A 19,208-nucleotide genomic window follows, 5' to 3' on the forward strand; every position below is an offset into this window, starting at 1 on the left:
GGCGTATCTCGCCAATCTCAGCGTACGCCAGGCCATTATTGATAAATGCGGCGGATGAAAACTAGCGTATCACGCCCCTATATTTTCTCAGTTTAGAGGCCTCGCCCAGAGGTTTTACGACATGGATATGCGCAATACGGCACTTCCCTGAAGTAGAAATTGACAGAATAACAGCGAAAGTAGAAAAAAAAGAGTTTCATTTTGGAGCATTAGCCTACAAGCAGCATCAAACAACGACAGAAGGCAGCAGTTAGGAAGGAAATAACTGCTGCGGTCAACAGCGTTGGTGTTGACTCAAAATCGCCACTAAAAAAAGCGTGTTGCTGTTCTGAAATGCAACCAAATGGGGGTGCGGGGCTGCGGGCATAATATAAGTGGTGGAGGAGAAAAAGACGCACCAACTGTCCGATAATGGTCCCCTTAAAATAAATACAGGTCTGCAGAGATTTGAATGATTAGAATGTATTGGCCCTTTTAGATAGCACTATTCAAAAGGGTTTTAAAAACTAAAAATAACACATTTAGCGTTTTACTGTATGACAGCATGCGCTTGGCACGAGTGGTCAGCCCGGCCGTCAGCTGCACAAGCCGACCCGGCAGCGATCAGCTGTGAGAGCGCCCACCGTCCTGCTCCACCAGCAGATAGGAACAACGTGCCGGTTAACGGTGGAAATAAATCGCTCGCTTTAGCATCAATGACACATTAAAAGAGGAACTAACATCTACAAAGTGCGTCAAATAAATAAAATGTTAAGCTGAATGTTGTGCTGTGTATTTTTTTGTATCATAAAGAGCAGTGTAAGTCTACTACATATTTAATACTTAGGCTAACATTTTGAATGAATGCAGCCCCCGTGCCTCAGTGTCCCCCCAGCTGCTCCAAGACGGAGACAACTGCCCTTTCGCAGTCCCATGCAGCCCTCCTAAGTGGCCGGTGTGCGCACTATTGAATCAGCTCTCCTACTCAGTTGCACACCATAAGCTGCTCATTTTTAAGTGATTAATATCTTTATTTCGGTCTTATTTGCACTGCATTTGTATTATCTTCTAATAATTGTCCAACAAAGTCATCGGCTACCCGTCACAGCCTGCACTGCGAGTCCAAGCTGTTTTCAAATTTGCGTACACAAGCTGAGAGCTGGCGTGGGATTTGAGCGTACCCTACGCTCACGTCCATATTGATAAATGCCGAGATTTGCGTGGAAATGTACGTACACCCATTTTTCTGGTCTACGCAAGATTGATAAATGAGGGCCATTACCTCTCAGAAGGAATATTGTCACACCAGTTGTGGAAACTGACAGTCGCCAGTCATCTGGAGGTGTTCCTGCGTTTTGTCAGTGCTGAACATTATCCGTCGATGGAGTGCAATAGCTTGATGTTAGGAAGGTTTGGCGGTTGTGGTGGTGCTAGGTATTGGTAAAGATGTGGGCATTAACGTCTCGGATGATTCTTATTTAGTTTATTTTATTTTTTCTGTCACTGACACTCAGGGCCGCCCATAAGGGGTAGAAAGTGGGAAAGCTTTCTAGGGCCCAGCCACCAGGGGGGGCCTTTGTGAGGGTGTTCTGCAAATTATTCTGTATATTTTATCTATTATTTTCTAAGAAAATTAGAAAATTACATATTTAGCCTTTAAACGACGGTGGCAGATGGTCGTTATACTGATGATGAAAGCTTCTGATAGCAGTGCTATCATGGTAAACCCCCCCTACAGCATTGGTGTGTCTAAAAGATTACATTACAGTAAATGTGCCAAAAAGCAGGTGCAGAGATCTTGCAAGGGCACGCATCGTCGGTGTCTCAGTCTACTATTGTTTCAGTAGCCCACCCTAATCTAACTGGCTAGAACCGGCCCTGTGTACAGGTACAGTCCCCTCCATAAGTATCGGAACAGTGAGGCCAATTCCTTTATTTTTGCTGTAGACTGGAAAAATGTGGGTTTGACACCAAAAGATGAATATGAGACAATAGCTCAACATTTCAGCTTTAATTTCCAGGTATTCACATCTGGATCTGATACACAACTGAGAAGATATAATTTTTTGAAAAAGAACACAACATTTTTAGGCAAGCAAAAGTATTGGAACAGATAGACTTAAAATAAATTAAAGTGAATAAACCGTAATATTTTGTCGCAAATACTTTGCTTGCAATAACTGCATCAAGCCTGTGACCCATTGACATCACAAAACGTTTGCATTCTTCTTTTGTGGTGCTTTTCCAGGCTTTCACCGCGGCCTCATTCAGTTGCTGTTTGTTTTGGGGGGTTACTCCCTTCGGTCTCCTCTTTAGCGGTTAAAATGCATGCTCTATAGCGTTTAAGTCTGGAGATTGACTTGGCCAGTCTAAAACCTTCCATGTCTTGCCCCTGATTAACTCCTTTGTTGTTTTTGCAGTTTTTTTGGATCCTTATCTTGCTGCATGATGGAGCATCTTCCAATCAGTTTGGTTGCATCTTTCTTTAAATTGTCAGACCGAATGTTTCTGTAGACTTCTAAGTTCATTTTGCAGTTGCCATCATGTGTTACTGTGTTGTTGTCAAGATGAACCTTTACCAAAATGACGGAAAGGCTAAAGTTTGGAGAAAGAAAGAATCTGCTCATGATCCCAAACATACAGGCTCATCTGTGAAACACGGTGGAGGCAATGTCATGGCTTGGGCTTGCATGGCTTCTTCTGGGACGGGCTCATTATTCTTCATTGATGATGTAACACATGATGGCAACAGCAAAATGAACTCAGAAGTTTACAGAAACATTTTGTCTGACAATTTAAGGAAAGATGCAACCAAACTGATTGGAAGATCCTTCATCATGCAGCATGATAATGACCCAAAACACAACAAAGGAGTTAATCAGGGGCAAGAAGTGGAAGGTTTTAGACTGGCCAAGTCAATCTCCAGACTTAAACGCTATAGAGCATGCATTTTACCTGCTAAAGAGGAGAGTGAAGAGAGTAACCCCCTAACACAAACAGCAACTGAATGAGGCTGCGGTGAAAGCCTGTAAAAGCATCACAAAAGAAGAATGCAAAAGTTTGGTGATGTCAATGGGTCACAGGCTTGATGTGGTTATTGCAAGCAAAGGTTTTGCAACAAAATAGTACGTTTTATTCACTTTAATTTATTTAAAGTCTATCTGTTCCAATACTTCTGCTCGCCTAAAAATGTGGTGTTCCTTTACAAATAATTATATCTTCTTAGTTGTGTATCGGATCCAGATGTGAATACCTGGAAATGAAAGCTGAAATGTTGAGCTATTGTCTCATATTCATCTTTTGGTGTCAAACCCAAATGTTTCCAGTCTACAGCAAAAATAAGGGAATTGGCCTCACTGTTCCGATACTTATGGAGGGGACTGTATGTGTTTATTTAGGAATAAGCGCATCATGCACATTGATACAAGTTCAGTATGCGTAAAGGGGGCCCAATGACTGGACCTTTTCAGGGGCCCAGTCATTTGTCTGGGCAGGCCTGCTGCCACTGCCAGAGGTCTTTCCCCCTAGGGCTGTCACACTTCTTGCATTGGCGTTTGGGATGGCTGGTATCGCTGGGTCGGAAGATTATGTGGTCAGCCTCAAAGTCTGCTACTATTGAATCCCGTGCCAAGCTTTTTTCGGCTGTTCATCGTGATAAACTGCACATGCTGGAATGATTAGGATCTATTGGAAATCCTTTTCCCTTTCGTCCTCTCCTTTAAATCTCCTCGTTCCATCTTTTCTTTCCTATATCCCTCTTTTATTTCTTCTTTGCTGCTTTCCTACCATCACTCAATCCTTCTAGCCTGTTTCTTCATCTGCAGTGTGGAACCCGAGACCGTAGTGCTCTGCCCTATTGAGTGCCAAATGCTGATTGATGGAAGAGTGAAGAGCTAGCAGCAGGTACACAGGTGACAAATGTATAAGGCCTCGGAGATGGGATTTAAGCCTGGCGCTAACAGATAGCGAGATAGCACGGCTGAATGGAACAACACTGTTGTCAACAGACTCACCTAACTGTTTCACCCTTTGCAGTTAATTCCACTTTCTTTTTCTTCATGTATGTGATGCAATGAATGTGTGTCTGTTCTGTCAATTGGATTTTCAAATCGAATTGAAAATGAAAAATGTGTTCAAACACACACCCCCTATCCCTGTCAAATAAATGCTTGTTTTGTACCGGCCCTACGTAATAATTGAATGAGAATTAAATCAAACTATTTAAAGATTTTAATTCCAAAATTAAGTTTTTTCTCTGACAACTAGCTTGCGGCTTCTGGTTTGACAGGTCAGGCCACACTTATATTAAGGTATCTAATTGTTGAATATGTGTATTTTTACCATATTGAACCTCTTCTCTTGTCTTTATCTTTTTAAACTGTAAAAAATGAATACAATAAAAAATTTAAATAGATTCCACGCTGTGGCATCACAGCTGCAACACTTTATTGATTCTGCAAATGCATGTAACTAAGACTGTACAGCCAACTTCAGCCTTGAGTTTTTTATCTTTTGTAAGAAAAAAAAAATGCCACAAAGATTTTTTTATTTTATTTTTGCAAAACAATACCCCAAACTGGGACATTCACCTTTTTAGGCTACTTGGTGTCATATACTAGCTGTAAATACAGTTTGTATAGGGTAATGTGCCAAAAGACATGTTGGCAAATCCAACAGAGCAACATTAGATTTTATTTGGATTCTTATTACCTACCACCTGACAAATCCGTTATGCATTCTCCTTTTTGCGCGGTTTTAGTCTATACTCACTTTTTGGTTGCTAGTGTAAATTAACCATTATGTTCATTGATAACCAGTTGCCAGTCTGTGTGCTGTGTGGTGCAGGTAGGTAGCTCACAGTTTTTATGAGAGCTCATTTCACTGGAAAGAGCTGCCTGCTGAGAAAAGAGAACAATCATCTTTTTTCTACTGTAATATATGGAAAATGACATACAGTTGAACCTATATACAACATTCAAATTGCCCTAAACCTCAAACTTTTATTCTGTAATTATTTCTGTGGTGTGAAGGATAGGCATAACTCTAAGTGGAATTGATGAACAAAACATTGACTGCTGACATTGCAGTCCATGCTCTGACCCCGTATCCCAGCATTATGGATTGATACAGGTTACAAGCTAATCAGCGACTCACCTTAACATCAATGATCTGTTGATCCTGCCAGATGCTTCTCCCCAACGGGCATCTTAGAATGAGAGGAAATTATCTCTGCCGAGCAACAATTATGTTTTGATTAACAATTAACAATTATTCCCATTCTGAATAGGAATAATGATAAATAAATAAATTGTAATAGATAGATAGATATATAGATAGATAGATAGATTTGCTGTGAGCAGGAATAACTTTATGAACTTAAAGGTGAAGTAAGCGGTTTATTTATGTTAATATAAGTGTTAAATCGCTCTTTATTCATACAGTGATCACTTACGTAATGTGTGCGTATCATAAAGCCGGTCTCTCAGTCAGCTGCTCTCCATGTAATCGGCAAATAAACTTATTGGAGGATCCTGAAATTTATATCCAATCACAAGAGAGAACGCTAAAAACCGAAACCCGTCTCACTCATGGTCTCACCGCCGGTGCACGCTAGAGCGCCAGAAGGGTGAATGTTTATGCGCCTACAATGGCGGAGCAGGTAAAAATCCTTCACAATGTCTGTTTTGATGGTTTTTATCATGTTTTATCACACTTATGGATCTGAGATGATGCTAGATAACTCGCTGCTTGAAGACCGCAGTGCATTAATGTGGTGACGTAGGGACGAGTGAGGGGACTGCTAACTGGAGTAACTGACAGGAAGTTAGCTAAAAGAACCAACTTACAGCACCTTTAAGTTGTAGACGAATGCCAATAAAACGGGCAGCCGACATCGCAGCATCAATTCTAGAAGGATGTGGAGGGAGAAAAAAACAATCACCTGACACCCAACCGTGTCCAAAGCTTCAAACACACAGAATGAGTGCGATTTCCAAGAGCACTTCAACCTTGACTGCCGCTCCTGCCGAGGGAGCATGTCCAGGGTCATCCTGCCCATCGATCCGCCATTGGTTTCCAATACCCCCTTGTCTGCAGGATCAATGTCTTGCACAGTGACTCATGTCAAATACTAACACCATCGTATCTCAGAGATGTTCAGACAGGTTCATTTACTCTCTCACTGACTGTCAAAAAAACACACAAAATCACACACACACACACGCTCCATGTCTTCTCCTAGGGGATGTCATTTGCGACGTGCACATCCTCCTAATACAGTTTGTATTTGTGAGAGCAAACACGAGTAATAACTAGACACAAAGTAAAACTTCAATAATAAAGCAAAAGGCAGATGTTATAATACTAAATAGTAAATATTTCAGGAATGCAAAGAGGCAAATACAATCATAACATCAAAATAATGCATTAATAAAATGGAATAACCAAATATAATATAAGATTTAATGAATAAAAACAGATAAGGCATCTGGAAATTAAACGGAGTGCCAGAATAAATAAAATATAAAAACATCTATATAAAGGTGTCGATAGTCATTTAAAAGATTAATCTGATTCTACATCCAGCCGCAGCTCCTCATGCAGGGAGTTCAAGAGCTGAGGGACCATGACTGCAGAAGCTGGCCATCTTAAATCTTAAACCGGGACTTAGGACCAAGCCAACAGAGCCCTGCCTGAGGATATAGGGCTCTGCTTTGGATCACAGGGGAGAAGCAATTCAATAGTATAACTGGAAGCCACGCCATGAAGTGCTTTAAATGTAATGAGTAAAAACTTAAAATCAATTTCAAAATGTTACTTGTAACCAGGGCTGTACAGTGCGACAGTTTTGATCGCATTTGCTACTGAAATTGATCACGTGCGATGATGAATACATACCTGCAAACTCGTCGCTTTTCGGCGAAAATCGCCGTTTAGAATCAAAATATATGACCCACGTGAATCGTATAGATCCGAAGAGTTTTTGTTTTTGGGAGGGGGGGGGGGGGGGTAGCCATTTAGTCGCGCTGTCAGTTTGCCGACATGGCTCTCTGTTAGACTCGAGACATAGAAAAAGATCGCGGAAGCCGTTCCCGTAGACAAAGTTAACGGGCAGGATATCCCCGACTGATTTCATCCATCAAAACCACAGAGTTTTTTCTGAGCGGCGTCTCACTCGCTCACTGGGTCTCCCGGGTCCCGGTGATTTTCACCGTCACAGCGATCGACTCGCTGCTTTGCTGGGGCGGAGACTTTGTGTGAAGGTGATTTAACATCACGGTCGTAGACGAATGTTATAACTTTATGCTGCATAGGTTGCACTGCACTGTTGACCCACACAGGACTCTTAAGTGAAGCTGACAGTTTAATGAGCGCACATTGCAGAAATTAGTCAGAGCCGACCGACAGCCCCCCCCCCCCCCCCCCCCCAATTTATTTTTATTTTTTAGTTTGTGTGTTTGATATTAACATCATATTATTATATCATACAAAAAAATGAATACAATGTTTTGATCTAGATAGCCTAGTTAATAGTCCAATAATTTAATCAGTTCATCTGGGAGGTAATCCAAGTTTAACTGATCACGTCACGTTCACGTCCAGTGTGTATTGAGTTTATTTAAAAACATTTGGAAATGGGGCTCAGATGCCCATGCACTGTATAACCTATTTCAGCCTCGTCTGTGGAAAAAAAGATAGCTGGACAACAGAGTTCTTCTGCTTCATTCCTCTCACTGCATTTAAATGTATTCATTATAGGCTATTACAGAGAAATATGTCCCATAAAAGAAAAAGAGCACCAAGCCCAACCCAGAGGACCCTGCATAATATTTTATTTTAAATGAACATTTGAATGGAAAATCCAAGAAGCTTCTAATTCATCCGACCCAGTGTCTCCAAATTATTTGTTCACACAAAATTCCTCAGATTTAGCCTCTTAATTTCCCTCTCAAAGTGCACCAGATTCATGCATTTCACTTTAAAAAGTTTAAAAAAAATCTCCCGGGGGGGCATACCCCCGGACCCCCCTAGGAGGGTCAGGATCTCAGCTGGCTATTATTTTCACCCAGCTGGACATTGGAGGCAATAGTGGAGAACTCTGGTTGTGTGAATGATATTTAACAATAGCCAATCGAAGGGACGGGTGTTTGTCACCTTTTTCACCTCCTATGAGTTTGCAGGTCTGTGAATACAAGTACACTCGCACGAGTGCTAATGAGCAGATGCTGTCTGTTTGAGACACAGAGGAGTGCTGCACAACACTGCTTAGAGGGCTCTACATTAACACTCTCCAAATTCGGGTAAATGTAGTCTTAGGCAAGTAAGTTATTGAGTCCACCCTCCACTTTGGCTGGTGAAAGATGTGTGCTCGGGACCTAGCGTCTACACTTCACCAACGGTAATAACCGGAAGGAGACGGCACGCAGTTAAGTTAGCGCGTGTGCAAACAAAACATTTCCTGTGCGCCTTCACATTAAAAGCATGTTACTAGCCAAACGTGAGTTGACTTTTTTGAAGCCGGTAAGAACAGGAAGTTCGTGCTTCACAGCCCTGCAGTGCGCTAGCTTGAAAATCAACTGCTTCAGCTGCAGAGAGCAGTCAACAACAGTAGTCTATTTAAACAAAGTTTGAAATAACTGATAAGCCACTGAAGAACTACTCCCAACACATTCACAACAACCTATTTAACTTATCCTAAAATGTACCAATATGTATACTTGTTTATTTAATAGGCTATATGTTTTAAAGTTAGGTTTTAATTAACAGAAGGACATTTACCAAAAATGTTTATTATTATGAATATAATAATGATATGTATATACAAAAAATATATAGATATTAATTTTATGGGGAGAAATATTTCTGAATCAGCAAAAAATTGCAATTGGCAGGCAGGTTAGATTATTTTGTCTAAATTACAATCAGTGCACCCCTATTAATTTTTCTACAATTATTACTGCACACACTAGGATATGACATTAATTGAGAGTTTCAAATGAGACCAAGATGACAGGCTAAAAGGTAATTAGAGCGAAATGCATGGGTTAAGGTTATGCAAGTTTTCGATCATACTTTGTGTGCTACTGAATTTATTTTTGTGCTACTGATTTTTTTTGCTTGCTAGCACCAGTGCTACCACCTAAAAAAATAGGCGTACAGCCCTGCTTGTAACCATTGAAGAGAGGCTACAACCAGAGTGATATGATCTTTTCAGATATTTGCTTGCAAAAATAATCAGCTTGAAGGTGTGAGATCATTTGTTTCACTTTGCCCAGAAAACAATAAATGACAATACTCTAACAAAGAAAAAAATGCATGTATGATCTCTTTGTCCAAGAGAGAAAATAATTTTTATATATTTATATATTTTAATATCTACAGAATGCTATACAGCTGATAAAATCAGACATGAAATTAAAAGGACTAAAGGCCTTTAATTAGTTAATTGTGTCCTTTAAAGTGCACAATGAAAGGGCATCAGTTGCTCTTTCAGACAACACAAGACAAGGCGTTTCTTGGTTGTTGGTTTGACTCACCTGAACTTTGCAGCTCCTATGGTAAAATAGTATTTAGTAAATTGTCTGTAGACAATATAGTTTTTTTGGTTATTACTGTGTAGATGCTTTAGAAATAATAACTTGGTGTGTTCAGAAGTGCACACGCTACCAGAGAATGATGTCCAGGTTATGCAATCCAGTTGTGATCCATCTCAACAGGGGGCAACTAATGCAGATTCTCAAATACTTTTATTACACAACTGAAAAGAGAATCATATCAATTATATAAAAGTTCCATTGGTGATTTGTTTGAGCTGCTGTATTCAAATTTGCAACTTAACACGTCCCCGTCATCAACACATTTCCGTAGTATTGCCTAACTCAAACCTTTGAATGAAGAGGATGAAAGTAATGAATCTGCTCAGGAATGCATAAGGATAGGATACATTTTAATTAAAAAAGGCCTTTACAACCATTTTAACTTTGCATGACTTAAAGCTCCCATATTGTGCAAATGCACTTTTCCGATGTTTTTGAACATAATTATGGGTCTACGGTGTGCCTACAGACTGCCAAAGTATCAAAAAAAGAAAGCTCTCTCCTTTTCTCACTCTCCCCTTTTCTGAAACCTGGCTTCGCTTCCGGACAGGGGGAGCTCAAAGATTGTACTGTATATTTACGAGGGGAGCTGCAGCTCTTTTAAAAAAATAGGCCATTGTGACCCCGGAATTCCACTGGCTGCGCGTGCGGTGTCCAACGGTTTTGCTCCGTGCGCCCACGTCCGTCAATACCCACCGGCTCCGTTTTCAAAGCAGGCACGGCCAGCCCCGCTGAACAGCTGGAGTCGCGAGAACGAGGAGTTCCCGCGGTAATAAAAGTGACGGGCGATCGCTCTTGATAATATGATTCTCCTATATGGTATTTACACAATAACAGAAGCACGGAAGGTTATTGTTCCCATCCGAACGAGTAAAAGAACAGTGGACATGCTTGTATGTGTCTCTGTTTTGAGAATGTCACCTGCAGTGAACACCGAGTGTCTTATTTAGAAAATTAACCGGAGGTTTTATTGTTTTGTCGGCGCCTGTGTTCCTGTCTATCTCGATGTGTTCTGTGCTAAATTGATGCGGTGAGCTCCGGCATCCGGCAGAAATAGAAGCAGTGCGTATTTCACCGGAGAGCTGGAGCAGCAGCGGAGCAGAGAGACGGCGCAGCGGCCGTGGTGGAAACTCACCCACTGACTGCTCTTAATTGTATTTTTGTTTCTGCCGTGCTGGAGCGGAGAAGGACCGGAGACGCAGCCGGTGGAATTCGGCCTTTAGATTAGCTGAACATCAGCATAGTACAATAAATTATCTGAAAGTTTTTTTTCAGCAAACAATTGAAGAAAAACGTATTAGGGACCACTAAGACCATATAATATGGTGTATAATAGAACCGAAAAGTGTATAATATGGGAGCTTTAAGGAAAGTTTAAAAAAAAAAAGTATTAATTAATTTTTTTCATTTTATCCACATGCCCTTCATTACTGTGGCTGTTTGAAGAAAGCAGCTTGGTGCAGTCATGCTGGGAATATGAAGGGCGTCATCGGCGGAGTAGAAGGATAGGAACATGTCAGGAACGCAGCCAGAATATGACTCAGATCTCTTTGCAGAAGTACCCCAGCATACCAACACAATCCCCCCTGCAGAGCCTCTCTGGTAGCTATCATCAAAGTCCAAAGGTGTATTTTTGTCATTTTTGTCAAAGGAATTTTATCCTGACGAAATGTGAGGAAACAAATAGCATCTGCATCAACATAAAGTGAAGAGGGTGTTAGTTCTAAGGTGGAGTTAAAGTCGATCGGGGGGAGGGCAAAATAGAGAGCCGTTTCTCTTCCTCGCATTAATCTCTACAGATAGTCGCAAAACCAAATAATGGAAAATCTTGTCATTTGGCCAAGATCTGTTTCTTTTTTTGGCTATATATATATATATACACACACACACACACACACACACACACACACTCACCGGCTACTTTATTAGGTATACCTGTTCAATTGCTTTTAAAAACAAATAGCTAATCAGCCTATCACATCTGAATGTTGCAACTGAAATCGAGACTCATCAGACCAGGCAAGATTTGTCCAATTTTGGTGAGCCTGTGTGAATTGTGGCCTCAGTCTTCCTGTTCTTAACTGACAGGAGTGGCACCCGGTGGTGTCTTCTGCTGCTGTCAAAGTTCAAAGTTGGACGTGTTGTGCGTTCAGAGATGGTATTCTGCTTATACCTTGGTTGTAACGAGTTGTTATTTGAGTTACTGTTGCCTGTCTATCATCTCGAATCAGTATGCCCATCCTCCACTGACCTCTGACTTCAACAAGGCATTTTGGTCTATGTTCCCACAGGAGCGTGTCTATCTTCCCACAGCCCGATGGTCCCACATTTCAAGTAATCTAACTATATAAAAGAGAAAGTATGTCTTTGTGTGTCGGTATCACTCCTATTCTAACCTCTCCCTGTCCCCTCACTCTAACCCTAACCACCAAGCTGTGATGCCTGAACTTAATCGCCATATTCAAGACTATAGGGCTGTGGGACCATCGAGCTGTGGGAACATAGGGCCTAATTTTGAGGGAAGCAAAATCTTACAAATGTGGGAATATATGGCTGTGGGAACATAGGGCTGACCCCGTATTCTGCATACCGTCGTTGTAACAAGTGGTTATTTGAGTGACTGTTACCTTTCTATCATCTCAAATCAGTCTGCCCATCCTCCTCTGACATCAACAAGGCATTTTCATCCACACAACTGCCGCTCCCTGGATATTTTTCCTTTTTCGGACCATTCTCTGTTAACCCTAGAGAAGGTTGTGCGTGGAAAATCCCAGTAGATCAGCAGTTTCTGAGATACTCAGACCAGCCCGTCTGGCACCATCAACCATGCCACGTTATAAAAGATTGGAAAAGTCTTGCCTGGTCTGATGAGTCTTGATTTCAGTTGCGAAAGTCAGATGGTAGGGTCAGAATGTAGTGTATCCTGCCTAGCACCATCAACCATGCCATGTTAAAAGTCGCTTAAATCCCCTTTCTTCCCCATTCTGATGCTCGGTTTTAACTTCAGCATGTTGTCTTGACCACGTCTACATGCCTAAATGCATTGAATTGCGGCAATGTGATTGGAAGATTAGCTTTTAGTTTTTATAAGCAATTGAACAGGTGTACCTAATAAAGTGGCCGGTGAGTGTATATACACACCAGTGTAAGTGCTTCAGGTTTAATATTTGTAGTTTATTTACAGGATTTTCAATTTCGCCGTTTATTATCTTATCAAGATAGAACAGAACTGCTGCAAAGATCGCTTACTTCAACTGATCAGATGGTCTCTCCTCTCCTCTTTTAAGATCTCAATATCTATCCTTTTTTTCCTTTCCCATTCTACTGCCTTTGTTTTCTCCTTCCTCTTTTGGCTCTCCTGACATTCATAATAAAAAAAATCCCCGCTGCTCACTGGAAGCACTCCAATCTATTCTCTCCTTGAACCTGACCCAAGAGAGGGAAAAAAAACTTTATTATTATCAGGGTTGTTTTTTTTCTTCCTATCCCTTGCTACTCTTTCATCCCTCGGTAGCCACAGCGATTCAATTTTTATTTCATCCTGTCTTCAGTCGAGTTGAGCTGATGAGCTTGTGGTCCCTCATATTGATCTTTAAATGGATGATGAAAAAGGGCCACTGCCCGTTGGTCAATTGGGCAGCATTGGCTCCATTGGCCAGTGTCCCGTCTGATTACAGTCCAGAGTCCGGAAATGTAATCCACTTTTTGGTGCCACCTGTCAGCAGGAGCAAGTGGAGGCAATGTTGGAATGGAAACTGAGTTTGGTCTGTTTCAAAGCATCTACTCAGCATTACAAACACACATTGTTTCATGCAAAGTGGCCTTACACAAGCTGTTGTTTTAATCTTCAAACGTTAAGGTTCTGAATGATTGATTTTTAAATTGTGAGTGAAGTGTTTCTAACGTGATTTCTCAGAGCTTTCGAAAAAAATGATTGAAGGAGATCGCAGGTGTCATTGTGGCTTTATTGTTATGGTATTATGGTTTTTAGTTCCACTTTTTGATCTCGTCTCTGCTATTTCAAAGCATAGTTATAGGAGCACTTTGTGTTGTGAAGTGTGTAATTTAAAAGTTCTGGTAATATTTGATCCTTGTGAGATTTAATTAAATATAAGACTCAGACAGCAACAACTCAATTTACAAGACAAATTGGAGAGTTCTTGTCCCTATTGCGATTTGATTTATCATTGCAAATAAGGTAATTGGAGATGACAGACTTGTCGACAAACATGGTTCGTCCTAGATCAAGGGAAACGGCAAAAATGGACTTTTGAATCCAATTACGTCATTCATTAATGGCATTACTTTGTTTGTCCTTGCCAAGATACATTATCCACTAAACAAGAGACCATGAGAGCTTAAGTGGCTGTTGTTTAGCAAAAAACTGCCTCAAAACCAGGACCCTGTTTTGTGCTTGAATTGATACGAACCCTTAAAGAGGACCTATTATACTACTTTTCTGGTCTTAATTTCTTGTTTTACACTGCTATAGAGCAACCTGACACGAATCACATCACAAAAAACTATGTAGATTTTCGGGAAGCTCTTTCTCTTATTTTGGCGATCCAGCACGTCCTGTCAACACTTGAGTGTGTGTGCTTCGGCAATCTCCGCTCCCTCCGCCTGTGCATCGGCCATCTCCGCTACCCTCCCCCCTCCTGCAAACCCCACTCCGTTGTGATTGGTTACCTTCCTTCCGGAACACTTTCAGTGTTCAGGGAATGGAACAGTTGCAGTTAAACCCAGGTCTAGCAGACCAAGAAAAGTACAAGAGCGGCATATGCGGCGGATTGTGAGAATGGTTGCACACAACCCAAAGATCACCTCCAAAGACCTGCAAGAACATCTGGCTGCAGATTGTGTATCTGTACATGGTTCTACAATTCAGTGCAATTTGCACCAAAACATCTGTATGGCCGGGTGATGAGAAGGAAGCCCTTTCTGCGCCCACGCCACAGATACAGTTGCATGGAGTATGCAAAAGCTCATTTAGACAAGCCAGCTTCATATTGGAAGAAAATGCTTTGGACTGATGAGACAACAATTAAGTTATTTGGTCTTTATAAAAAGCAGATGTTTTGGTGCAAATTGCGCTGAATTGTTGAACGATGTACAGATACACAATCTGCAGCCAGATTTTCTTGCAGGTCTTTGGAGGTGATCTGTGGGTTGTGTGCAACCATTCTCACAATCCTCCACCTATGCCGCTCCTGTTTTTTTCTTGGTCTGCCATGCCTGGGTTTAACTGCCACTATGCCTGTGTCCTTCAATTTCCTGACAACGTTCCCTACAGTCGAAATTGACAATTGAAACCTTTGGGAAAGCTTCTTGTAGCCTTCCCCTAAACCATGACAATGAACAATCTTTGTTTTTCAGATCTTTTGGGAGCTGTTTTGATGATCCCATTCTGTCTCACTTCAGCAGAGAGTCAAAGAAAAGTGCAACTTGCATTTAGGCACCTAAAATACATTTTCTCATGATTAAACAGACATTTCTATGAGGTTCAAGGCTTAACAACATAATCCAACCAACTTTGTGTTTAAAGTCATCAGTTTTACATGCTGTTACAGGCATTAAAATCAACAAAACCACAAGGGTTCCTATATTTTTGCACAGCCAGTTTTTCACATTTTATTTTATTTCATACAACCAAATACTGCTTTTCAAAAAATCTTTGTTTGGAAAACATCCCAGTACTTAGCTGTTCCTAGTAAATTAAAGACATACCACTTTTATATTTTTTTTTTGTGAAAGCAGAGTCAATTATAATGCCGGCTGAGAGGGGTTCCCAAACGTTTTCATATGACTGTAACATACATTCAGTTTAACACATTATCGTAAGCTTTTAAAATTAGGTACATTTTAAGATGTTTTTTGAAAGTAACTAAAGATTTGTGTTTATGTAGAGTAACAGGAAAACTGTTCCAAATGACTGGACCTCTATCCCTAATTGAAAACTGTCCAAGATTTGTTCTGTAAAACTGACGGTGAAGGAGATCTACAGATCTGGGGCCTCATTTATCAAACTTTGCGTAGGATTTGCGTTAGAAGGTTGCTTTCGTAGGATTTAGGGCAGTGCGTGCGAAAGATATTTTCCGATTTATGAAGCAGTGCGCACGCACGTCCTACGCCTGTGTCCCTTCGTAAATCACAATCAATACTAAATGTGGCGCAGCTTTGAAGGCTTAATTTCACGCCCATAATTGCCTATAAATAGTCATAGGAACGCCCTAAATGAATATTCATTCATGAAATCATGGCGGAGAAAAAGACGAAGAAGCGAAATTTTACACAGTGCGAGGTGGAGGCGCTAATCACTGAAGTGGAAAAAAAAAAAATATATTATTTGGTAGCCACGGTAGTGGAATTACAAACGCGAAAAAGGCCAGAGAGTGGCAATTGGTGGCGGACGCTGTCAATGCCTCGGCGTCCGAGGGTCGGACAGTGTCCGAAATTAAAAAAAAGTGGTCGGACCTGAAAGTTGATGCCAAAAAGCGCCTGGCGCTTCATCGCCGGAGCGTGACGGCCACGGGAGGGGGAACGGGAACACCGGAGCTGACCCCCAATGATGAGAGGATGGCCAGCATTATAGGGGAATCCCTACTGTGCGGCGTGGTCTCTGAGGGGGAAGGTGACACTGATGCGTGTGGGCCACCTGATTACTCGAGTAAGTAATTAGTATTTGATTTTTTTAAAATGAGTAGAAAGAGACATGGAATTTTAATTATTTTTTTTATTATTCCCCCCCCCCCCCTCAAAAAAAAAAAAAACAGCTGCCACGTGTTCCAGCGGGGCCGGGGTTGCCGCGTCCAGCGGCGGCGGTGCCTCGACCGGCGGTGCCTCGACCAGCGGGGCTGGGGGTGCTGCATCCAGCGGCAGCGGTGCCTCGACCAGCCGTTCCTCCACCAGCGGCGGAGTGGGTGCCTCCACCAGCGGCGGTGTGGGTGCCTCCACCAGCGGCGGTGTGGGTGCCTCCACCAGCGGCGGAGTGGGTGCCTCCACCAGCGGCGGTGTGGGTGCCTCCACCAGCGGCGGTGTGGGTGCCTCCACCAGCGGCGGAGTGGGTGCCTCCACCAGCGGAACCGGGGCCAGCAACCGAGTCCTCACGGACAGTGTCCTGCAGCTGCAGCGGGAGACCGTTGCAGCTGTGAGAGATGTTGTGAGGGAGCTGCAGGGCATCAGGGATGTATTGTCAGCCATAAACCAAACGATGCAACAATTTCTTAACAAATAAAATAAAATAAATGCTACAATACCTTGTTTGTTTTACATGCGACGCATCACAGCCAAACGCTGGCGCACAGCGGCCACATTTGGCTCAAAAGCCTGGGGGTATGGGTCGGGGTCAGGGGCAACCCCACCATCTGCGTCAGGAGGGAGACGCACACCTCTTTGTTGTGCCAAATTGTGCAAGACTGCACAGGCCCGAACTATCCTGCACACCTTAACGGGGTTGTAGGATAGTCTCCCTCCTGACGCATCGAGGCAACGCCACCTGCCCTTGAGGAGGCCGATCGTGCGTTCTATAATAGCCCGCGTTTGGCTGTGGCGCACGTTGTACCGCCTTTCGTCCTCAGTTTGAGGGTTTTGGAAAGGGGTCAGCAGCCACTGTGTGAGGGGATAGCCACTGTCTCCTGCAACGTTAGGAAAGGTTAGACACTGAAGTATACCAAAATGTAGTTTTTTTTACACATACATTAATCAGGCTTACCTAGAAGCCAGCCATCACACACAGCCCCCGCTTCAAGTCTCTGTCCAACACTGCTATGTCGCAGAATGAATGAATCATGGGTTGACCCAGGCCACCGAGCCACTACATTTGTAATCATCATGTCCGCATCACAAATGATTTGGACATTCATTGAATGAAAATGCTTTCTATTGACAAAAACATTTTCATCCACACTTGGCGCCCTTATAGCAACATGCGTGCAGTCAATAGCACCGATTACATTTGGGAAACCGGACATTGCTGCAAATTGCGCTTTTTTATTTGCCTGTTCACCCACCGTGTAAGGAAATTGAATATACAGATGTGTCAAACCTATAATTCCTCCTAACACGTCTGGCATAACACGGCTGAGGGTTGGCTGCGAAATACCCGACCTGTCGGCCAGTTCCCTCTGAAAAGTGCCGGTTGCCAGAAATCCTAAGGTCGAGAGCACTTGAAGCGGGACTGGCACGGCGTTGCTCCGGCGCGTGCTCCTCTGTAGAGCCGGGCCCAACGCCGCACAGAGGTTCAGGAGGACTGCTCTTGGCAGTCGGTAGCGGCTCATGAGCCATTGATCGTTTCTGGAAAACGGGTCGTCATGGTCGTGGAAGACCCTCTCCCTCCGGATCCTTCTTTGTGCCAGATCTTCCAGTAATGCTAAATAAGCCATTTCGCGTAATTGCGCATTGGAATTGCATGCCTTTATACCCATCCAGCTAATTGCATCAAAACAGATACAGGTGTGGACCTAATGATGGACTTAATTGTTGACAAATATTTCCGAGCAACACACGCGGCGATGATGATTATAATAAAAATAATACTTTGCGTTGTCAAAACATTTCATTTATTTATTTTTATTTCAGCAAGTACTTGCCACGCGTTGGACCTGCTTAAAAACAAAACCATTAAAAAACAGGCTTCTGCCGTAAAAAAGAAATGTGTAAAACATCATATTAAAACTCTGCGCTCCTATTTCAGAAGGAGTCAAAAACAGCATCACACATTGTTTGCCCTGTTCACGTTTTTTATTCATGAGAAAAACATCCATAAAGTGAAAATAGTTGAATGAACGAAAAATACAAATACATAGATTTTACACTATTTTACAATTTGGAAAATAATATTCTTCTGGGGATATGGCGACAGGAAAACGTTTAGTTTGGTGCCTCAGTTCGATCTTCAGAAACGCTAAAAGGCAGGTTATTCTTTAATTATTTCTGAATATAGGTTTTAAAGTAGATCTGTTTTAAATGTGCACTCATATATGTCCGTTTGTAGGCTATTAAATATTAGAATCAGTTTTTTTGTATCACTCCATGGAAAAATCGGTCGAGGCATATTAATTGTAAGAATGGCTTTATCCGTTTTGCAAAGGAACTCCCGATGTATGACATGCATGCATGGCTTAATACGATTAATTTTACACAGACACATTCGTTCTCGTACTTCATTCATCTGCCGACTGGAGTCGCCAGTTCTCCTTTCTCCACTTTTTGTCCGTACGCATGGGTTATATTGTGCGTGGAACACCGCACTTCTTCCCGTCAAGTATACTTTTGATAAATCGCAAATGTTGCTTAGTGAGCCACGTACGCACTCTATTGTGCGTACGCACCGTTGATAAATGAGGCCCCTGGTCTGATGACTATGGATCTGTGACCTGGTTATAAAAAAACTGTTGAAAGAAGAAGGAAGTAAATTATTGACAAACTGGAAAACAAAAGTGCCGATCTGAAGAGTATTCACATCATATATGCTTAACAACTTCAGACTTAGAAATAACGGAGCACTATGAGCGTCCCAACTGTAACATAAAAATCGAATCTAGACTGGTCTTGTATGTGCTTGCCCATACTATATTGCCATAGGATATAAAGGGATAAATAAGGCAGTAATATAAATCCATACAAATTTTTCTT

This window comes from Ammodytes marinus, assembly GCF_949987685.1.
Source record: "Ammodytes marinus genome assembly, chromosome: 9".
NCBI lineage: Eukaryota > Metazoa > Chordata > Actinopteri > Uranoscopiformes > Ammodytidae > Ammodytes > Ammodytes marinus.